The following is a 25,159-nucleotide window of genomic DNA, read 5'->3' on the forward strand; positions in this document are numbered from 1 at the left end:
ATTGCTCGGGCAACAAAGTGGCCGTCGAAGAGGTTGCATCGATTGCGCCGTTTGAAAATATACGGATAACGTCTAGGGGAATCGTTAATCTTGCCACGGATGATCCGCGGATAAACCGGCGGAACAGAAACGTTGAAATTGGCTTTATCGTTGCTTTCAAAGTTCGCCGGGGCACGATTTATAATTGAGAATCGATATCCTCGATACGACGAGCGAAGAACAATTTCGAGCGGTAAAATAACCAGAATTCGCTGAAGTAAATTACGTTACGAAGGGGATGCGCGCGTGTTGTGACGCACGCGAATAATTATTCGACGAGTATCACTTGTACCCGGCAGCGAAATATAATTACGGGATTTGTTCTTTATTTCGAACGACGTTTCCAGTTGAGGGACGCACAGATGCGATTGTCGATTACTATCGATATTTAGCGACGTACGAATAAATAGGAATCGTTGCAATAATGGTTAAACCGATGAAAATAGCGTGGATTGTGATTTCAGTGATGAATGAGACTGGTGCAATTTATTGCGAGGTTTTCAGACAGTAAATTTTATTATTTGTAAAGGTTTGGGCTTTTGAAGTTTGATTTTTAGTTGTGGGAATTTATATTTGACTATATATTCGACTATCTATCAATTGATTATCAAATTTGACTATAAACTTGACTATTTATTAATTGATTATCAAACTTGACTACCAACTTGACTATCTATCAATTGATTATCAAACTTGACTATCAACTTGACTATCTATCAATTGACTGTCGAACTTGATTATCAACTTGACTATCTATTAATTGATTATCAAACTTGACTATCAACTTGACTATTTATCAATTCATTATCAAACTTGACTATCAACTTGACTATCTATCAATTGATTATCAAACTTGATTATCAACTCGACTATCTATCAATTGATTATTAAATTTGACTATAAACTTGACTATCTATCAATTGATTATCAAACTTGGCTATCAACTTGACTATCTATCAATTGATTATCAAATTTCACTGTCAACTTGACTATCTATCAATTGATTATCAAACTTGATCATCGACTTGACTATCTATCAATTGATTATCAAATTTGATTATCAATTTGACTATCTATCAATTGACTGCCAGACTTGACTATCAACTTGACTATCTATCAATTGATTATCAAACTTGACTATCAACTTGACTATCAACTTGATTATCTATCAGTTGATAATCAAACTTAACTATGAACTTGACTATCTATCAATCGACTATCAAACCTGACTATCAACTTAATTATTTATCAATAGACTATTAAACTTGACTATCAATCAATTGACTACCAAACTTGATTGTCAACTTGACTATCTCTCAATTGACTATCAAACTTGACTATCAACTTAATTATTTATTAATAGAATATTAAACTTGACTATCTATCAATTGATTATAAAACTTGACTATCAAATGACTATTAACTTGACTATCAATTTCCTATCAAACTTGACTATCAATTGATTATCAAACGTGACTATTAATTGACTATCAAACTCGTTTATCAATTGACTCTCAACTTGCCTACCTATCAATCAATCAAACTTGACTATCAATTGATTATCAAACTTGATTATTAATTGACTATCAAACTCGATTATCAATTAACTCTCAACTTGCCCATCTATCAATCAATCAAACTTGACCATTAATCTCCCTACGATCAAAATCAAATACAACCTATCCATCTCAACCTTTCCAAAGATTTATTTTCCACAATTACCTTCGCAAAAATAAGGTCCATCAAACCAAACTAATTAAAGCTTGACATCTTTATCAGTCACAAAGTTCACTATGTTTTACGATACACGCTATAAAGGCATGTTATGTATAATGCAGTGGAAATTACGTTCGAGTACGTTCATAATCGTAAAACAGGATTTAATTCCACTATGAGATCCGCGCTACGTTGATTACATGAACTCGTTACGATCCCGCATTACGAACAATTTCGTAGTACGGATGGTTGCGTTTGATTAAAACCTTTGATTGCTGACTATTGGATCACGGAATTGCTCAAAACTCAATGCGCATACTCGATTGCAACCTTCCTTTGAATCACCTACAGTGCTCGTTCGCTTGTTTATTTCAAAATCAAATTCTATGGATTTATAGATTTTTCTAATTAATTATCAAGTTTGCGAATTTGGGAATTTGGGAACTGGGGAGATTTGGGGGTTTATGGGAATTTAGGGGATTATGGGAATTTTGGGGTTATGGAAATTTGGGGGATTGGGGAATTCGGGGGATTGGGAAATTTGGGGAATTGTGGAATTTGGGAATTTGGGAATTTGGGAATTTGGGAATTTGGGAATTTAGGAATTTGGGAATTTGGGGAATATGGGAACTGGGGAGATTTGGGGGTTTATGGGAATTTGGGAAATTGTGGAATTTGGGAATTTGGGAATTGGGGAATTTGGGAATTTGGGGAATATGGGAACTGGAGAGATTTGGGGGTTTATGGGAATTTGGGAATTTGGGAATTTAGGAATTTGGGAATTTGAGAATTTGGGGAATATGGGAACTGGGGAGATTTGGGGGTTTATGGGAATTTAGGGGATTTGGGAATTCGGGGATCGTGGGAATTTTGGGGTTATGGAAATTTGGGGGAATGGGGAATTCGGGGGATTGTGGAATTTGTGGGATTGAGGAATTTGGGAATTTGGGAATTTAGGGGATTTGGGAATTTGGGGAATATGGGAACTGGAGAGATTTGGGGGTTTATGGGAATTTTGGGGATTGTGGAATTTAGGGGATTAGGGAAATCGGGGAATATGGAAATTCGGGCAATATGGGAATTTGGACAATGTGGGAATTTGGACAATATGAGAATTTAAGGGATTGGGGAATTCGGGGGATTGTGAAATTTGGGGATTGTGGAATTTGGGGGATTGTGGAATTTGGGGGATTGGGGAAATCGAGGAATATGGAAATTCGGGCACTATCGGAATTTGGACAATATGAGAATTTGAGGGATTTGGGAATTTGGATTTAAATTTGGTAAGGATTCAAACTCAGATATTTACGAAAGTCAATAATTCTATCAAATCCGCAAAATGTACAAACCAGAAAGCACGAGAAATCGCAACTAGCTAAACGTAAAAGTAAAGTTAAATTTAGTAGCGCAAAGATGAATCTCTACACCGCCATACTCTCCGGAGGATGCCAGCATTGTACATATAACGTTGCATTCTCTGTTTATCCGAAAGAATCCGGGTTATACGTGGACGCAGTGTAAATGAAAATTAACGATGTTATCAACAACGGGCAACACCCTCGCGCTTAATAACGACGCTGAATATACCGAGGAAGAAAAAGGTTGGCCGGAAAAAGGGTGACGAGTATCCTGTTGATAATGAGACTAACGAAGTCACGCGGCCATAGTTTAAACAGGTCTGCCATTTTGCGACAAAAAGGAGAAAAAGTACGCTCCTCTTTTTCCTTCGAATCTCGAATTCTTTCTCCCGCGTTTCTTTGTGCCGCCCTCTCGCGAAACAGAGACGACGGTAACGAAATCCAATCGAAAGTTTGCTTTGATAAAAAGACCGGTTCTGTAGATGCAACTCTTTCGGACGATAAAGGGAATGTTTGACGAAAAGAGATTGGACGATATCGCTTTTTCCAAGGCCGGCCTTTTTTTTATTGTCTTCGCGGTTCGACTGTTTTTCGGATATTTATTCGAAACGGGCCTTTGAAAGAAACACGGAGGGATGAGGGTATGCAGAAAGACGAGAGGTAATAAAGTTGCGAATAACGGGAGAGAGGGTTTACTCGATGGCCTTGAGCGGCCATTGATTCGAGCCCATAGATACAACTTATTTTAACAATTTTTCCAACGTGCCTCAATCGTTTAAATTTTATTACAACCACTCTCGTCTTGCACCCTTACCTGTAAGCTTAATAATTTATTAATTTAGATAGCTTGTGAACCCGGTTACAGTATAGAAGTTATTTTAGCAAGATTTGCTACGAAAACAATGCCTGAATCGTTTAAACTTTATTACAACCACTCTCATATTGCACCCTTACCTGCAAGCTTAATAATTTATTTGGAAAATATAAAAATCTGTAAGCTAGCTTATGAATCCAGTTATACTATAAAAATTATTTTAGCAAGATGTGCTACGAAAACAATGTCTGAATCGTTTAAATAAATTTATTACAATCACTCTCTCATCTTGCACCCTTATCTGCAAGCTTAATAATTTATTTGAAAAATATAAAAATCTGTAAGCTTGCTTGTGAACCAGTTACAGTATAGAAGTTATTTTAGTAAGATTTGCTGCGAAAACAATGCCTGAATCGTTTAAATAAATTTATTACAATCACTCTCTCATCTTGCACCCTTATCTGCAAGCTTAATAATTTATTTGAAAAATATAAAAATCTGTAAGCTTGCTTGTGAACCAGTTACAGTATAGAAGTTATTTTAGCAAGATTTGCTACGAAAACAATGCCTTAATCGTTTAAACAAATTTATTAGAACCACTCTCTCATCTTGCACCCTTTAATTTATTTGAAAAATATAAAAATCTGTAAGCTAGCTTGTGAACCCAGTTATAGTATAAAAATTATTTTAGCAAGATTTGCTACGAAAACAATGCCTTAATCGTTTAAACAAATTTATTAGAACCACTCTCTCATCTTGCACCCTTTAATTTATTTGAAAAATATAAAAATCTGTAAGCTAGCTTGTGAACCCAGTTACAGTATAAAAATTATTTTAACAAGATTTGCGACGAACGCAAGATTTCATACAATACATTTTGCAATACATTGATCCACATAAAACATCCCCTACAAAAATTCTTAAATGCATATTTGAATTTATATAATTTCTAAATCTCCCAATGAAAATATATAAATAAAATATACAAGTAAAATATAAATCTATAAACAAGTAAAATATAAATCTATACGTTTACAAAAAATAAATATCATAAATAAAATAATGTAACATCGCAGAATTTAATAACAGATTTAAAATTTCGTAGCGATTTTTCGAAGCGTTGCACCCCTTCGGTCATCACCGTGAATTATACCCAGCTAAATTGTGCTATAATGCAACAGCTTGGTTTAGAAAATACCGCGCTATAAATTCAACATAGAACCGATACACGAATTTTCGACGGTACGAGGCTGACCACCCCCTGGAAATGCATTTTGTAAATCATCCCCGTGCTGTTCGTTTGCCGTTTAATTTGTTACGCGGACACTGGACACCGCTAGTCGATAAAGCTTTCGACGAAGGAACCCGCGGAATTTGATTTTAACGCTACATCAAAGTTATGGGGGTGAATGTACCATTTTGTACAAAAATCGAGATTTTTCAAGAATTCTGTTACTCTAATAGAAATCAATTTACTGAAAAGAATTTATTAAAATCAATTTATTAAAATGTTATTGTTAAAATCAGTTCGTTAAAATGATTGTGTTAAAATCAACTTATAATAATGAATTTATTCAAATGAACTCGTTAAAATCAACACATTAAAATCACTGTGTTAAAAAACGACATAAAGAAATTAATTTATTGAAATCAGTGTATTAAAATCAGTTTATTAAAATGAATTTATTATTACCAATTTATTAAAATCAATTTGTTAAGGTGAAGTTGTTGAAACAGATTATCTGATATATTTTTGTTAAGGGTTGTATAAAATTTGAGATGGTATATGAATGTATAATAATTAATCATGTCTTGACATAACTATAAAATCATGTATGTTTGAAGATGTCACACATGTGTGTCTGCAATAAGAATTTTACTAAAAATTACAGTGCAATAACAATATGTAGTAAAGTATAATAATAGCGTGGTCAAAACTCTAGTGAAATTACAAAGTATATGCAAATAAAATTTTGTAAAATAAAATACAAAAATTCTGTAACATTTAAAAAATAAAAAATAAATAATAAAAAATTCTGAGCTCAAAGTGCATGTAAATAAAATTCTGCAAAATAAAATATAAAAATTCTGTAACATTTAAAAAATCAAAAATAAATAATAAAAAATTCTGAGTTTAAAGTGCATGTAAATAAAATTCTGCAAAATGAAATACAAAAATTCTGCAATATTTAAAAAATAAATAATTTTGAATTATAAGTATATGCAAATAAAATTCTGTAAAATGAAATACAAAAATTCTGTAACATTTAAAAACTAAAAAATAAATAATAAAAAATTCTGAATTCAAAGTGCATCTAATAAAATTCTGTAAAATGAAATATAAAAATTCTGTAACATTTAAAAACTAAAAAATAAATAATAAAAAATTCTGAATTCAAAGTACATATAAATAAAACTGTAAAATAAATTATAAAAATTCTGCAATACTTAAAAAATAACAAATTTTGAATTATAAGTATATGCAAATAAAATTCTGCAAAATAAAATATAAAAATTCTGTAATATTAAAAAACTTCTGTATGCATAAGTAAAAACTTAAAAATTAAATAAAAATTGATAGGAAGAGACAATAGTCCCAACAAAAGCAGACGAACAAACATCAAATGACATCAGCAAACATGAAATCGATCAGATCAGCAAACAGCAAATCGATATACTTTTGAATCAGCGTGAATCGAGTTACTGTCAAGATCGAAAGAAATCGACACGAAGGTACATCAGTATGACAATGGAGAAGTCGATTCGGATACATCGATTAACGCGAAACTGGAGCGTTCGATGAGTCTCGATCTTGGGCGATCGACGCGCGATCGATTGAGCTGCAATGGGTGCAGGTGACACGTTGTCATCGGACAACGTGTGAAATTTATTAAATCGCTTTCTGATCGTACGTCACGTCGGATCTCGCGTCGAGAAACGTTCGCACCAGATGTGTTCGCGTGTACTATAACTCAGTCTGCTTATTGGATCACTTTTACGCCCTGCACGACTCCCTTCACGATCCTTTGAGCGGCGATTTATTATTTATTTGCCGCGGGAGATCGCTTTTGTTCTCGACCAGTTTCCTGTCGATCGTCCCGAACCGTGTTTCCGGGATATTGAGTTACGGTAACGATGTTACGTTCCTGATGGCTCCAGACGTTGTCAAAGAGACTACCTGACATGGATATGCCTGTGTCTGTTTAACTTCGGCTATACTTTCGTGTGTGTTACTTTTTGGAATTCGGGACTTCACCTCGAATTAACTTCCGAAATGTTTACAAACCTTTTTCGTTCCCAAATTTGCAATTTACATCCCTGTAATGAGAATTCGACAAATTGCTATAATGACAATTTAAGAAATGAAATTCCAAATTTTTAATTTGCTAAATGTATTTCTAGTTAAACTTATGTGTAATATTAGTACTTTGAATTGAGGATTTTTGTTGAAATTGTTTTAGGGTAACAAGCTCTTGATTGATGGATTGTGTATTCGGCTCTTAAGGGTGACTTCAGAACTTGTTGGAAACAAATATTATTACTGCCATTCTAACTTTCGAATTGTAATAGCAGTGAATTGGTGAGCTTCCTAGGATCTCGAGTGAGGCAGGGCAAGTTTAAAGTATACACTACTCAAAAGTATAGAGCTGGTGAGAAGGTAGTTAGGACCCTAGTCGCTCAAGAGGGTTTCTCCATTTACACCATGTGGAACTCCTGGAGAATCAAACCTTCAAGATTCTAAAATTTTGGTATTTTAACATTCTTCAAATAGTCAAATGGTCTAGTAATTAAATTCACTATTTTCCAAACTTCTTAGTTTCCTAGTTTACACGTTCAAAAATTCTCTAGTACCAGTGTTCTTAAATTCCCAAATTTCCTAGTTCCATATTTCGCAAATCCCCAAACTCTCTAGTTCCAGAATTCTCAAATTCCCAAACACCCTAGTTCCAAATCCCTCAAATTCCCAAACTCCCTAGTTTCAAATCTCTCAAATTTCCAAACTCCCTAGTTCCAAATTTCTCAAATCCCCAAATTCCCTAGTTCCAGAATTCTCTAATCCCCAAATTTCCTAGTTCCAGAATTCTCAAATCTCCAAACTCCCTAGTTCCAAATTTCTCAAATTCCCAAACTCCCTAGTTCCAAAATTCGCAAATTCCCAAACTCCCTAGTTCCAGAATTCTCAAATCCCCAAACTCCCTAGTTCCAAATTTTTCAAATTTCCAACCTTCCTAGTTTCAAATTTCCCAAATTCACAAACTCTCTAGTTCCAGAATTCTCAAATCTCCAAACACCCTAGTTCCAAATCTCTCAAATTCCCAAACTCCCTAGTTCCACAATTCTCAAATCCCCAAACTCCCTAGTTCCAAATTTCTCAAATTCCCAAACTCCCTAGTTCCAAATCTCTCAAATCCCCAAACTCCCTAGGTCCAAATTTCTCAAATTCCCAAACTACCTAGTTCCAAATTTCTCAAATTCCCAACCTCCCTAGTTTCAAATTTCCCAAATTCACAAACTCTCTAGTTCCAGAATTCTCAAATCTCCAAACACCCTAGTTCCAAATCTCTCAAATTCCCAAACTCCCTAGTTCCACAATTTTCAAATCCCCAAACTCCCTAGTTCCAAATTTCTCAAATTCCCAAACTCCCTAGTTCCAGAATTCTCAAATTCCCAAACTCCCTAGTTCCAGAATTCTCAAATTCCCAAACTCCCTAGTTCCAAATTTCTCAAATTCCCAAACTCCCTAGTTCCAAATTTCTCAAATCCCCAAACTCCCTAGTTCCAAATCTCTCAAATTCCCAAACTCCCTATTTCCAAATCGCTCAAATCCCCAAATACCCTAATTCCCTAGTTTTCATATCCCAAAATCCCCTAGATCACAAATTTTGAAATCCCCAAACTCCCTACTTCTAAAATTCTGAAATCCCCAAATTCCCCAGTTCGAAAATACTCGAATCCCCAAATTTACAATTCCCCAGTTTGAAAATTCTCAAATCCAAATCCCAAATCCCCAAATTCTGAAATTTCACCATCCCAAAATTCTGATCTCCCAAAATCGTCCCCAAATTATCCCATTCCGAAATTCCAGTCACTAAAAAATGTCCCCTATATCAAACGAAGGCGCGGAATGCAATAACGGGCGAGCCGAGCGGAAAATAAAAGAAGTTAACTGATACGGAAGATAGCGAGATAATAAGGGAGCTAACGAACTTAGCCGGAGCGTCGTTAAGACGACGTTCCGCTATTAAAATCCCATCACCGGCGCTAAGGATATTTTTAAGAAAAATGATGGTACGCTTTTCGTTCGTTCCTATGCTTTTTTGTATCCACCGTCGTTCCAGAACGGACGTCGCACGACAACTTGGCGAAATTTTCAACGCCCGCCGCGAGATTCTGCCACTTCGTTCTCGCCCCATTTTAATTGATGAGGTTGCGCGAATAATGATTACACGGTAGCCCCGACGATACGCTTCAAGCAGATAATAACAGGGAGTTAAATTTCAAGGTACTTCTATCTCCGAAAATAATTACGCTAACTTTATCGTCCGACACGTTATACTCTGTTCGCTCTTTGTCATGCTAAACCACTTTTTGTCAGATATCATTTTATTTCGCTGAATACATATTGCTTTTTATTGTGCATGTTACGGTGAAAGACCGAATATTTTATTACATTCTTGTACATTCGGACCTTCACCGGTGTATGTCGACAATCACAGATATGCTCTGGTGGAGGTCCAAAAGAGAGGAGCCGACAAAGAAGCGACTGGCTCTCTCCCGCCAAATCCTGTGTTCTGCTAAGAGTCAGTCAGCTTTGTCAATCTTACGCAAGCTTTGATGATGCGAGCAACGTTTTCTTCATTTTTTTCCAATACCGTAATTTATACCGAATGGATACTGCAGTAAATCGTGATCTTTTTCTTGAAAAGTTCAATGCATTAATTGCGGGTAAACGAGAAGACAATTGTTTTTATTTTTCTCAAGAAAAGTACTCTAAAATACTTTCTGAAGTGGTTTCTGCTAAAACTAAGTGCAACACACCTTTGGATTACAGACGATTAAAACGTTTTGACGTTTTAAAAATGAATGATGAAAGGAAATTAATTGTACCATTAAAATCAGGGGAAACGAATATACAGTATTATGTTACCAATGAAGAATTGTTCGGTATACTATATGAAACTCACGCCAGAATAGGCCACGGAGGAAGAACGCGTATGCTTAGAATGTACTACGTGTTTTAAATTCTTGGTCTCTCCTCTCAGAAAGAGAGGCGAAAAAGTTACGTCACCCTTGTGACGTTTTATAGCGACTGAATTACGGAAAAGAAAATATAAATCTCCGACATGTTCAACATTCACCATTAGTGCATGGTGAATGTCGACATTTACCGGTGTCCCGAATCTTCGACATTTACCACCCTCCTGAATCCCCAAATCTCCAAATTTCCACCCTCCCAAATCCCCAAATCTCCAAATTCCCCAAATCTCCAAATTTCCACCCTCCCAAATCCCCAAATCTCCAAATTCCCACCCTCCCAAATCCCCAAATCTCCAAATTCCCATTTTCTCAAATTTCCAAATCTCCAAATTCCCACCCTCCCAAATATCCAAATCTCCAAATTCCCATTTTCTCAAATTTCCAAATCTCCAAATTTCCATTTTCTCAAATTTCCAAATCTCCAAATTCCCACCCTCCCAAATCCCCAAATCTCCAAATTTCCATTTTCTCAAATTTCCAAATCTCCAAATTCCCACCCTCCCAAATCCCCAAATCTCCAAATTCCCATTTTCTCAAATTTCCAAATCTCCAAATTCCCACCCTCCCAAATCCCCAAATCTCCAAATTCCCATTTTCTCAAATTTCCAAATCTCCAAATTCCCACCCTCCCAAATCCCCAAATCTCCAAATTCCCATTTTCTCAAATTTCCAAATCTCCAAATTCCCACCCTCCCAAATCCCCAAATCTCCAAATTCCCACCCTCCCAAATCCCCAAATCTCCAAATTCCCACCCTCCCAAATCCCCAAATCTCCAAATTCCCACCCTCCCAAGTCCCCAAATCTCCAAATTCCCGCCTTCCTAAATCCCGAATTCTCTAAATCCCCATCTTCCCAAATCCCCATCTCCTCAAATCCCCAAATCTCCAATTTCCCATCTTCCCAAATCCCTAATAAGTCGGAAATAAGGGTATTTAGCAAATATTTCGGACATACACCAAGCGACTATGTGAATGTCGACATTCACCAGATTTCACGGTAACATACATACTGTCTTTTAAGGATAGACGAAATCATATACAAGTAATAAATATTTTTATTTCTGAGTTATTTATTTGGTTTTCAATTGTTGACACTTTCGATCCCAGGGTGATGTGCGCAATAGTCTTCACCGATTTCAAGTGAATATTATTTACTCGGGCCTGAAGGCTTAAGAGACTTTATCAATTTTTTCTTACATTCTCTTTTCAAGACTATGGTTCAGTTAAGAATTATACCACGGTTCAATAGTCACGACAAAATCAAAGCAAGCAATCTTGCAAACCAAGTCACAGGAAGTCGTTGAAAGAAGAAAGAAATGATAGGAAGTTTATAAAAGAGCAGGCAAATCTCCGTTGAAAACATCCGTGTAAAAAAGGAGCGATGGAGTCGGATGGAAAAACTATGGATAAAGCCGGATAGGGAATATAAGGGTGGAGCATGTGCGGGTGGATAAGAAAGAGGTGGAGAAGAAAATAAATTGCGTCCAGCATCTGGTGATAACTGGAAAAGTTATCGCACGTGCCGCCTCCTCTTCGCTCTAAACTACGTACTCACCGAATTCTTCAGTTCTACCAACTTTTCTGCTGTCTGTCCGGTTGACACTGGTCATAGGGGTTGCGGGGTGGTTTCGAGTGCCGGACAAATCCTCCTTTTGCGTACTGAAAAACTGCGGTTGACTGTGATTTCTATGGGAAAGATTCACTTTGTGTAGAGGGGAATTTATATTGTTATCTGTGGGATTAGGGTAGGTCTGTAAGGTTATACAAGAAATTAGGGTGTTATGATGGTGATTATGAGTTATAAGCTCTAAATCCAAATTTTCTAAATTCTCATATCACCAAATTTCTAATTTTCTAAATTTTCATATCCTAAATCTTAGAATTCATAAATACAAATTTTTCAAATTTTCACATCCACAAATAACTTAACTCCCAAATTCCCATATTCTCCAAATTCCCAAATTCCCCAAATTCTCAAATTTTCCAGATTCCCATATTCTCCAAATTTCCAAATCACCCAAATTCCCAAACCCCCCAAATTCCTAATTTTCCAAATTCTCACATCCCCAAGTCCCTTCACCCCAAATTCCCAAATCTCCAAATTCTCACATCCCCAAATCCCTTCACCCCAAATTTCCAAATCCTCCAGATTCCCATATTCCCCAAATTCCCAAATCCCCCAAATTCTCACATCCCCAAATCCCTTCACCCCAAATTCCCAAATCCCCCAAATTCTCACATCCCCAAATCCCTTCACCCCAAATTCCCAAATCCCCCAAATTCTCACATCCCCCAATCCCTTCACCCCAAATTCCCAAACCCCCCAAATTCCTAATTTCCCAAATTCTCACATCCCCAAATCCCTTCACCCCAAATTCCCAAATCCGCCAAATTCTCACATCCCCCAAATTCTCACATCCCCAAATCCCTTCACCCCAAATTCCCAAACCCCCCCAATTCTCACATCCCCAAATCCCTTCACCCCAAATTCCCAAATCCCCCAAATTCTCACATCCCCAAATCCCTTCACCCCAAATTCCCAAATCCCCCCCCCCCCCCCAAATCCCAATTCCCCAAATTCTCACATCTCAAATTTCCAAACTCACAACCCCTCGCATCCCAAATCCCAGATCCCTTAATCCAAAACCCGAAATCCTCAAACTCCCAATAACTCAACCCTGACAATAATTCCCATCTGCAACCCTGTCCACCTCACCACCTAATCCAATCAATTAAACCCTTAACCAAACCCGCGATGACAACATAAATCCGTCACGTTTCTCCTCAACCACCCCTCTTCCCCCAAAGTAAAATATATAGAACATAATACCCCGTATCCGCGAAACTCCCCCGTCGAGTGGAGACTCCATTCTTCCACAAAGTTTGTATCCTCTTTTTTTTCTCAGATTGCGCAAAGTTGTCGGTGAGGTATCGAGAGAAATGATTTATGAATTTGGTCGTTTTCTTTCGACGGGAGTGTTTCCTTTTTTCGGACGTGGAAGAAGGGCATTAAGCGTAGGCGAGTACAGCTGCGAAGATGAATGAAAGTTTGGGGGAAGTTCGAAGTGTTGAGGGTAATGGATAAGCGACGGATTAATGAATCGACTGGTTGGAAGCTTCATTATGTGCCGGCTTCGGGAAGATTGAATCATATTTCGCTGTGAAAACGAAGCTTCGTCAAAGAGATTTTCTGTGTACCACGTTCATCCTGCTATACAAATAATGTTGGGATAATATTCTTTATGGGCGGCTAATCCTGTAACTTCATCCTCGAGGATAGCTTTCTCCTGCGAATTTCTTCTTAAAATATTTTTTGGGGGTTTATGAAATTTGTTGGTACTGGTAAGGGGAGGAATTTTTTGTATATGTATGTAGATGCAATACGTACGTTTATAGTTGCATACACAGTTTCATATTTAGGTACACATATGAAGGTACACGTATGTCCATGTGTGGAGACGTATATATGTTCACATGTAGGTACGTTCATATGTGGATGTATAGGTGCATGCATACGATCACATGTAAGTACTTACTCGCTTCCATGTGTGGATGCATACATATGTTCACATGTAAGTACTTACTTACGTCCATGTGTGGATATATACATATGTTCACATGTAAGTACTTACTTACGTCCATGTGTGGATATATACATATGTTCATATGTATGTACGTTCATATGTGGATGTATAGGTGCATGTATATGTTCACATGTAAGTACTTACTTACGTCCATGTGTGGATGCATACATATGTTCATATGTAGATACGTTCATATGTGGATGTATAGGTGCATGTATATGTTCACATGTAAGTACTTACTTACGTCCATGTGTGGATGCATACATATGTTCATATGTAGATACGTTCATACGTGGATGTATAGGTGCATGTATATGATCACATGTAAGTACTTACTCACGTCCATGTGTGGATACATTCATATCTTCACATGTAGGGACGTTCATATGTGTATGTATAGGTGCATACATATGTTCTCATGTAAGTACTTTTTCGCGTCCATGTGTCAATGCATACATATGTTCGCATGTAGGTACGTTCATATGTGGATATATAGGTGCATGCATATGATCACATGTAAGTACTTACTCACGTCCAATTGTGGATATATACACATGTTCATATGTAGATACGTTCATATGTGGATGTATAGGTGCATACATATGTTCACATGTAAGTACTTACTCACGTCCATGTGTGGATACATACACACATGTTCACATATAGATACTTACTCACGTCCATGTGTGGATACATACACATGTTCACATATAGATACTTACTCACGTCCATGTGTGGATACATACACATGTTAACATATAGGTATCTATACACGTCTATTAGCTGCATCCATAAAAACGTTCACATATAGTTACATTCATACGTCCATGCATAAATGCATATCTACGTTCACATATAGGTACATACCACGTTAACTATTGCTAGCTACAACTTAAAAATCCCCAAAACAACCAACAAAACGAAGAATTCAATTTTCCTCTTCATTCACTCTCCAACATTCCCAAAACCAACATACTAAAAAAACAAAATAAAAAAAAAAAACTTGACACTGACATATTCATCACGCCATTCGAAAATTTCTCATCTCAATTAATCATCACCGACGGAATCACAAAACGACGCGTAAATAAGTGACGGCACCCGACGGAATTACCAGCTAATTAGCACGGTAGATAGAAATCTATGAGTGGCATCGCTGTTATCGGTTGAACGCAAAAATCCTCGAGGCTTCGTTTAATTTACACCTCACGTAAATTCAAATTAGACCGGTAACGATACGAGGCCGTCGATACAGATTTCACGCGTCGCCTCGATGTTAATTTCATACTCGACTAATCGTTTAAATCGACCATCGATCCCGCGTTACTCTTCGTACCCTTCCTTTTATTTTCCACTCGTTAGCGCCGCTTTCGTGTCGTTTTATGACACAATTCCTTCGAAAAGTTTGTGTTTAACTACTTCCTTGTACATGACTGCAACTTGCTCGCAGGTGTATAATTGCCTGGAAGCGGTAAATTCGATGATAGGTGATTTTAATTGCACCAGTTCTGAAGATCGGAGACTTGTAAATGATAGTGCGCTTCTAGTGGCGCCAGGTACCGCTTGCTTGATGGTTCTAGGTTTTGTGGGACACTTTGTGATGGAGGTAGGCTTCTTGTGAGGTGGAAGTGGAGAATTTCTTGATGTATGAATTTGTGGATTTATGGATTTTTGAATTAGTGAATTTTCGAGTTTGGAAATTTGGGAATTTGGGAATTTGGAAATTTGGAAATTTGAGAATTTTGGAAATTTGGAAATTTGGGAATTTGAGAATTTTGGATCTAGGGGATTTGGGGATATGAGAACTAGGGAACTAGGGAGTTTGGGGATTTGAGAGATTTGGAACTAGGGAGTTTGGGGATTTGAGAGATTTGGAACTAGGGAGTTTGGGGATTTGAGAGATTTGGAACTAGGGAGTTTGGGGATTTGAGAGATTTGGAACTAGGGAGTTTGGGGATTTGAGAGATTTGGAACTAGGGAGTTTGGGGATTTGAGAGATTTGGAACTAGGGAGTTTGGGTATTTCAGAATTTTGGAACTAGGGAGTTTGGGGATTTGAGAGATTTGGAACTAGGGAGTTTGGGGATTTGAGAGATTTGGAACTAGGGAGTTTGGGAATTTTAGAACTTTGGAACTAGGGAGTTTGGGAATTTTAGAATTTTGGAACTAGGGAGTTTGGAGATTTCAGAGATTTGGAACTAGGAAGTTTGGGAATTTGAGAGATTTGGAACTAGGGAGTTTGGGTATTTCAGAATTTTGGAACTAGGGAGTTTGGGGATTTGAGAATTCTGGAACTAGGGAGTTTGGGGATTTGAGAGATTTGGAACTAGGGAGTTTGGAGATTTGAGAAATTTGGAACTAGGGAATTTGGGAATTTAGAAATTTGAAAATTTGAAAATTTGGAAATTTGGAAATTTGAAAATTTGAAAATTTGAAAATTTGGAAATTTGGAAACTTGGAAACTTGGAAATTTGGAAACTTGAAAACTCGGAAATTTGAAAATTTGCAAACTTGCCAATTTCCCAATTTCTGAATCTCCAAATTTCCAAATCACCAAATTTTCCCATTTCTCCACTTCTAAATTTATGTTGCATGCAACACACTGCAGAAGTAACGCGAATGTACAGTTTAAACGGAGGGGAACGTAAGTGAGAATAATACGGTGAAATGAGACAAAAGTGATGTCACCGGCAATAGAATTATCTTAAACAGAGCAATCAGGATTCGACCAGAGACAATCTGAATAATAGCGCGATAAAAGCTGAAATTATGGCGGGAAGATGAGACGTGAATTAATGGACCGGAAGTAAAGGAATCTTAAATAGAGCGATCTTCAACGGAACAAGTGGAATAACCTGAGACGAGGCAATCGTGAGGGAAATAACTGGTGAATACAATGACCATCAAATTGTTTCAATTGTTCTAATCATTCATATCATTGTATATGACAAATCAATTATGTTAAACTAGTCGCTTTTCAATTTTTTATATTTTTTTATTAAATTATTTTCTTTGTTAAAATTTATTTTTTTATTGAGATATTTTCTAGGTTAAAATATTTTCTAGGTTGAAGTATTTTTTTTTTTTATTGAAATATTTTCTAGGTTAAAATATTTTCTAGGTTAAAATATTTTTTAGGTTAAAATATTTTCTAGGGTGAAATATTTTCTAGGTTGAAATATTTTTTAGGTTGAAGTATTTTTTTCTTTACTGAAATATTTTCTAGGTTAAAATATTTTCTAGGGTGAAATATTTTCTAGGTTAACATATTTTTTAGGGTGAAATATTTTCTAGGTTGAAATATTTTTTAGGTTGAAGTACTTTTTTCTTTACTGAAATATTTTCTAGGTTAAAATATTTTCTAGGTTAAAATATTTTTTAGGTTAAAATATTTTTTAGGGTGAAATATTTTCTAGCTTGAAATATTTTCTTGGTTCAAATATTTTTTTCTTTATTGAAATATTTTCTAGGTTCAAATATTTTCTTGGTTGAAATATTTTCTTTTTGAAATATTTTACAGCCCTTTTTAATTTTTATTACTAAATTTATTACTAAAATAACCTTACATGGTTGTAATATTTTACCCTTGAATTAAGAGTAATAAATATTTCGTCCTTAAAGTAGGAGAAAAATGATAAAATTTCTATGTTAGAAGAACTATGCAATATATGTAGATTCTTCAATACATTACTTGTATGTTTCGAATGCAATGAAAAAATTGTTACAAAAAATACATATCTATATTTTCACGATAGTATAATAAATTACTAAAATTTTTCTTTTATCTTTCCTTTTATGTTTTTCTTTAATAATTTCTTAATTAATAATTTTCTAATTTACATTTATTTTGAATTATACTATTTTATAAGTCTCTTATATTTCTTTTAAATCTTCAAATTTAAAATTTTCTTTCATCATACGTACTTGAAATGATAAAGTTTGCAATAATTTTTCTTCCCAAATTTATATAAAATAACATTCTTCAGAATCACGGTTTTCATACGTGTCCAACATTTTCCAATTCACAATTTTCTCTCCCCACATTCATTTCAAATTAAAAAATGCGTAACACTCTCTGTCACATTTGATTAAAATTTTTTAATTCACGATTTCCTTTCTTGTACCACATCAAATTCCAACATCCATCACTCTCTTTTCACAATTTGCTTAAAATTTTATCACGAATAATTTCCCCTTTCATATTTATTAAAACTACTACAATTTACAATTTTCTCTTTCGCGTTCGTTGAAAATACTACAATTTATAATTTTCTCCTTCGTGTTCGTTTAAAATTTACGATTCTCTCTTGCGTGTTTATTAAAAGTACTAAAATTTGTAATATTCTCTTGCATGTTTATTAAAAATACTACAATTTACAATATTCTCTTTCATGTTTATTTAAAACGCCGCAAATTATAATCTCCTCCGCGTCCATTTAAAATATTACAATTTATGATTTCCCTTCCAAAATTTATTTAAAACACGTCAATTTATAATCCTCGCCGTCGTATTCGTACAAAATTATAAATTTCACATTTTCTCGCATTTATTCACATTTTGTATTCGATAATTTTCTTTCTGTTTGTCGCTAATTTCGCTCGTTTCGAATTCCGACGTTTGCTGGATCTTTATGGATTCGTTCTCTGTTTTTAATTGCAGCGCGTTTACCGGCGCTGTTTTTTTATTGAACTTCAATCGAACGAATAACGAGTCCCGAAATCGCGGGATGGAAATTGCAGACGGCTAAGTTCGCGATGTATAACGATGCGTAAATATTTCCACGATCAACGTGTCGTTTTTAATTAGCCGCGATTCTCCTCGTTCCGGTATTACCTCCATTTCGATAAACCGCCATTTCGATCTCGTTCGCTCAGAAACGCGGTAATTTCGAGCTGGAACATGAACGTATTTTTTAGCAGAAATAATTGCTGTAAGAAACTGAAGTTACGCGAATTCGAGCTTTAATTGGAAATACTGGTACTGGTAGAATTATGTATTTGTGAGTAAAATAAAAAGTATAATACATCTTAATGTGTTAAAGAAATCAACCAAAAACAAAGCATGCTTAAAATTCACCTGAAAAATAAATAAATTTAATGCATCTTAAAAATGAATTAAACTTAAAGTTCCTCTTTAAGGACAAATTAAACTTAATATTCACCTGAAAAATAAATAAAAATAAAAAATAAAATTCACCACTAAAATGAATTAAATTTGAAGTCATTCTTTAAAAACAAATTGCACTTAACATTCACCTGGAAACTAAATAAAAAATAGATAATAAAATTCATTGGTAAAATAAATTAAATTTGAACTTCATCTTGAAAACACAGTCCTCTACAAAAATAAATAAAAAATAAAAAATTAAATTCACTGCTAAAATAAATTAAATGTGAAGTTCATCTTGAAAACAAACCCCTCTTAAAATCACCTTACAAAAATAAAAAGAAAATAAAAAATAAAATTCACTGCTAAAATAAATTAAATTTAAAGTTCACCTTGAAACCAAAACCCTCTTAAAATCACTCTACAAAAATAAATAAAAAATAAAAAATAAAATTCACTGCTAAAATGAATTAAATTTGAAGTCACTCTTTAAAGACAAATTAAATTTAATATTCACCTGGAAAATAAATAAAAAATAGATAACAAAATTCATTGGTAAAATAAATTAAATTTGAATTTCATCTTGAAAACCCAATACTCTACAAAAATAAATAAAAAATAAAAAATTAAATTCACTGCTAAAATAAATTAAATTTAAAGTTCATCTTGAAACCAAAACCCTCTTAAAATCACCCCACAAAAATAAATAAAAAATAATAAATTAAATTCACTGCTAAAATAAATTAAATTTAAAGTTCATCTTGAAACCAAACCCTCTTAAAATCACCCCACAAAAATAAATAAAAAACAAAATCCACCACCTCTAATAAATTAAATTTATAGTTCATCTTGAAAACCAAACCCTCTTAAAATCACCCCACAAAAATAAATAAAAAATAAAATCCACCACCTCTAATAAATTAAATTTAAAGTTCACCTTGAAAACCAAACCCTCTTAAAATCAACCGACAACATAAATAAAAAATAAAATGCACCATCTCTAATAAATTAAATTTGAATGAATTAAATTTCCTCTTAAAAAACAAATTACACTTAAAATCACTCTACAAAAATAAATAAGAAATAAAAAATAAAAAATCACCATTAAATTCCTCAAAAACAACTATCCCAAAAATAAATTGCATTTCCCCTACCAAAATATCCCAAAAAGAAAAAGAACGCCGAAATATGATAATTGAAGGTAGCAAGAGAGATGTAAGAAAGTTTGGAATGACAATAGATGTAGATTTTCTGGCGGTGGAAATTTTGGAAAATCGTCGGTTGGCCAGCGTCGTGACCCGCGCAACTCTTCGACAACTATTTGGAACGAATTCCGAAACTGTCCGATTAACCGGAAGGACGTGCCGGAAGTACATTTCTAGGGAACTGATGCAGCGATCGTAACCGTGGCGGTATTCGTTCTGCGGTTTTGCGCGGAGAACTATTCAGAACTGGCGGCCACCGTGGCCGAAACTGTCAATTTACCCGGAACAGTCAGTCTACCGTCAAAAGTAGATCGAACGCCATACTATTGCTTTATCTTGTCTTCCCTTCTTCCGCAAACAACTGATGCATCTTTGTCGGTCAGGTACAGTCCGTTCAAAGCTTTGTCCACCGAGGTTATGCGGGGGGTAAGTCATTTATTTAGATTTGTAAAATAGGGTGAGTTTGTTTTGCAAATTTAGAGATGGAGATTTGAGGATTTGGGGAAATTTAAGATTTTCAGAGGTCGGATTTGGGGACTTAGGGAGTTGGAAATTTAGGGATTTAGGGATTTGGAAGATTAGAATTTGGGGATTTGGAAATTTAGGGATTTAGGGATTTGAGGATATAGGGATTTGGGAATTTTGGGATTTTGGGAATCTTGGGATTTTGGGGATTTTGGGATTTTGGGGATTTTGGGGGTTTTGGGATCTAGGGATTTTGGGGATCTTAGGATTTGGGAATCTAGGGATTTGTGGATGTAGGGATTTTGGAAATCTTGGGATTTTAGGAATCTTGGGATTTTGGGAATCTTGGGATTTTGGGAATCTTTGGATTTTGGGAATCTTGGGATTTTGGGAATCTTGGGATTTTGGGAATCTTGGGATTTTGGGGTTTTGGGATCTAGGGATTTGGGAATCTAGGGATTTGTGGATGTAGGGATTTTGGAAATCTTGGGATTTTGGGAATCTTGGGATTTTGGGAATCTTGGGATTTTGGGGTTTTGGGATCTAGGGATTTGGGAATCTAGGGATTTGTGGATGTAGGGATTTTGGAAATCTTGGGATTTTGGGAATCTTTGGATTTTGGGAATCTTGGGATTTTGGGGGTTTTGGAATCTAGGGATTTTGGGGATCTTGGGATTTGGGAATCTAGGGATTTGTGGATGTAGGGATTTTGGAAATCTTGGGATTTTGACGAATTTGGAAATTTGGGAATATAAAGATTCGAAAATTTGGGATTTTCCAAATTTGGAAGTTTGAGAACTTAAAAACTTGAAAACTTGAAAACTCGAAACCTTGAAAACTTGAAAATTCGAAAACTTGAAAACTCGAAACCTTGAAAACTTGAAAATTCGAAAACTTGAAAACTCGAAACCTTAAAAATTCGAAACCTTGAAAACTTGAAAACTTGAAGCCTTATAAACTTGAAAATTCGAAACCTTGAAACCCTGAAAACTTGAAAACCTGAAAACCTACCAATTTAAAAACAGCAAAACGTGAAACCTTGAACGCGTCGAAAAGTCTTCAGAGTCCGTCAGTATGCAAACGAATATCGTGGAAAGGTGATTGTAGTTACAGGAGTTTTTTCGAGACAGTTTCGTATGAAAGGAAGGTGACGAAAGAATCCGTAACGGGGGCAGTCTTTTTCGCTAGTTACAGCCCGCCATGAAGAAGGTGGAAAAAGACGAGAGCGAAAGCAAAGCACGAGATGAATGGTGCTTCTCACGAAAAACGTTTGTCCTTCGCGAATCTTGCGCCTCGACGCTCGTAAAAATTTCAGCAAGAACGTGCTACCTCTTCAAGTTTCGCTCGTGATTCTGTGCCCGGTCGAGCAAACCGAATCGTTTTTCTTCGGGGGAATCGATAATTGTTATACGTTAGACGGATATAATTTATCGTACTTTCAGTGCGATTCTTTTCGTCATTCAATTCGACAAGGTTTCAGGTGGTTTAGTTCGAGGTTCGAGATGATTTAATTGAATAAAATTTAAGATAGTTCAATTCATAATCGTGGTACATAAATATAATTATTACAGTTGTAGCATAAATATGTCTCCTACAATCACAAATACAATATAAAGAAATTATAAAAATCTGTCAAAAAGAATATAAAAATATACAAAGTAATATAATAAAGAATTAATGAAAAAACTTCCAAAAAATATTTCCAAATTTAATAGAAGTAAGAAACGTGTTAAACGTTCTCAAATCCAATTGCAGCGCAAAATAAAGTTACCTTATCTCGAGGAAGGGTAATCAATTTGGAAGAAGCGGCAAAAAGGAAATTGCAGAAAGGAAAAACAATGCAGACAGGATAAGTAGACAGAAATCGGAAACGTAGATGCGGTCGACGGCAGAAGAGGTCGAAAGAGGGAGAAAAAAAGTCAATAGAGTTTTGTACGTGTACAGGTCGCAAAAAGTGCTTGTACGTCCTGGTATCACCACGCTTAATGACCGGAACGTTTTCACGAGGACCGAAATTAAAGCATGTTTTCTAGTTACTTACAGAGGGAGGGCGAAGCTTTCAATTCCGAGACAGAGAGAAGCTTTTTTCCTGTCGGCTGAAAAAGAACCGGAAGAGCACGAGGGGACACGCACAATGGAGCTTTCGCCGCGTGTCAAGCTCCGAGGAAACCGTTTGTTTACCATGAATTATGTCACTCGATATCACGGAACGGAGGAACATAAAAGAAGAGATCTCTGGATCGCAATGCTTCATAACCTATACATCCTCGAAGCATCAGATACCGAAGCTGGTGTCTCTGAAAGAAAAGCTCGTCATATTGCGCTTGGGTACGATAAGAAGCATCGGGACGCTGCTTTCTGAAAAGAATCTGGATGTGGAATTCTAATGGTCAAGTTCTTTGAGGATAGGTTCTTGAGTAGTTGTTTTACTGTTCTTCAGAATTTAATAAATTAGCTCTTCAATTTTTGTAGGCAGGATGTTCTTGTATATTTTTTATACATAATCTTATATGCATATGCAGAGGCTGGTTCAATGATAAAATAAGTAAATAAATCTGTATAATGTTGGGAGCATTAACAGTCAGTTATGTAGTCTCTATGTATGAACTACATATATGAAGATATTAATAAGGTACATAAAGTTGTATTACAATACTCATATTGTGCAAGAGGATATATTAAAATCAGTCAGTTATGTAGTCGCTAAGTATAAACTACACATATGAAGATACTAATAAGGTACATAAAGTTGTGTTACAATACTCATATTGTGTAAGAAGTTATATTAAAATCAGTCACATATGTGGGCACTAAGTATGAACTACACATATGAAGATACTAATAAGGTACATAAAGTTGTGTTACAATACTCATATTGTGCAAGAGGATATATTAAAATCAGTCAGTTATGTAGTCACTAAGTATGAACTACACATATGAAGATACTAATAGGGTACATAAAGTTGTGTTACAATACTCATATTGTGCAAGAGGATATATTAAAATCAGTCAGTTATGTAGTCACTAAGTATGAACTACACATATGAAGATACTAATAAGATACATAAAGTTGTATGACAATAGTAACATTGCGCAGGAGGTTATATTAGAACCAGTCACATATGTGGGCACTAAGCATGAACTACACATATGAAGATACTAATAAGGTACATAAAGTTGTGTTACAATACTCATATTGTGCAAGAGGATATATTAAAATCAGTCAGTTATGTAGTCACTAAGTATGAACTACACATATGAAGATACTAATAAGGTACATAAAGTTGTGTTACAATACCTATATTGTGTAAGAGGTTACATTAAAATCAGTCACATATGTGGGCACTAAGCATGAACTACACATATGAAGATACTAATAAGGTACATAAAGTTGTGTTACAATACTCATATTGTGCAAGAGGATATATTAAAATCAGTCAGTTATGTAGTCGCTAAGTATGAATTACAAATATGAAGATACTAATAAGGTACATAAAATTGTGTTACAATACTCATATTGTGTAAGAAGTTATATTAAAATCAGTCACATATGTGGGCACTAAGTATGAACTACACATATGAAGATACTAATAAGGTATATCAAGTTGTGTTACAATACCTATATTGTGTAAGAGGTTACATTAAAATCAGTCACATATGTGGGCACTAAGTATACACTACACATATGAAGATACTAATAAGGTATATCAAGTTGTGTTACAATACCTATATTGTGTAAGAGGTTACGTTAAAATCAGTCACATATGTGGGCACTAAGTATACACTACACATATGAAGATATTAATAAGGTACATAAAGTTGTGTTACAATACTCATATTGTATAAGAGATTATATTAAAATACTTCTACCGTAATAGAAGTTATATTGAAATACCTATATGAAGGTGCTATATGAAGGTACATGAAGTTATATTGTTAGCATTAGTAACATCACCAAGTATAAATAAGTATATTGCAATACTCACAACATACATATAGTTATATTAAACTACCTAGAATGCAACCTTGAGATGTCCAAACATCCATATTCCCAAATTTGCAATACAGTGTCTCCTCTAACCTAACAACACAATATTATCCAACCTAACCTAACAGTATCGTATCAGTAACACCACCAAGCATAAATAGGTATATTGAAATACCCACAAGGTACATACAGTTATATTAAACTACCCAGAATGCAACCTTGAGATGTCCAAACATCCATATTCCCAAATTTGCAATACAGTGTCTATAACCTAACAACGAAACATTGTCCAACCTAACCTAACAGTATCGTATCAGTAACACCAAGTATAACTAACTATATTGAAATACCCACAACGTATATACACCTATGTACACCTATGTACCCATATGCAACGTAAAACACCCATACCACAAATTTACATAAAAATACCCAAAAGTTCTCCAGCACTCTCTCCACCTCACCAAATGTGTAAAGTTTCCGAATGAGCCGGGAGTGTAAAGAGCCCGAACAAGAGCATCGTGAAAGAACAAGGCAATTGCACCTAAAGGAACGTAACAAATTCCCTCATACATTCGTGACACGGAAAAATGTTAGCCCCATCGACGGCTAGATCGGCGTCCCTT

General features: G+C 35.2%; 1 protein-coding gene and 1 long non-coding RNA gene across 6 annotated transcripts in view; one reads left to right on the forward strand and one right to left on the reverse strand.

Moving 5' to 3' along the window:
* LOC100883369 (protein turtle homolog B) overlaps positions 1 to 25,159 on the forward strand; it is a 613,440-nt gene that overhangs the window by 330,155 nt on the left and 258,126 nt on the right. The gene's annotated exons all lie outside the window — the stretch shown is intronic.
* On the reverse strand, positions 17,621 to 23,845 carry LOC143265245 (uncharacterized). The gene is made up of 2 exons (XR_013039578.1): positions 22,587 to 23,845; positions 17,621 to 18,661 (listed from the first exon to the last, which is right to left on the reverse strand). It is a non-coding gene; the product is annotated as an uncharacterized LOC143265245 (long non-coding RNA).

Source organism: Megachile rotundata, chromosome 10 (genome assembly GCF_050947335.1).
Source record: "Megachile rotundata isolate GNS110a chromosome 10, iyMegRotu1, whole genome shotgun sequence".
NCBI classification, from domain to species: domain Eukaryota; kingdom Metazoa; phylum Arthropoda; class Insecta; order Hymenoptera; family Megachilidae; genus Megachile; species Megachile rotundata.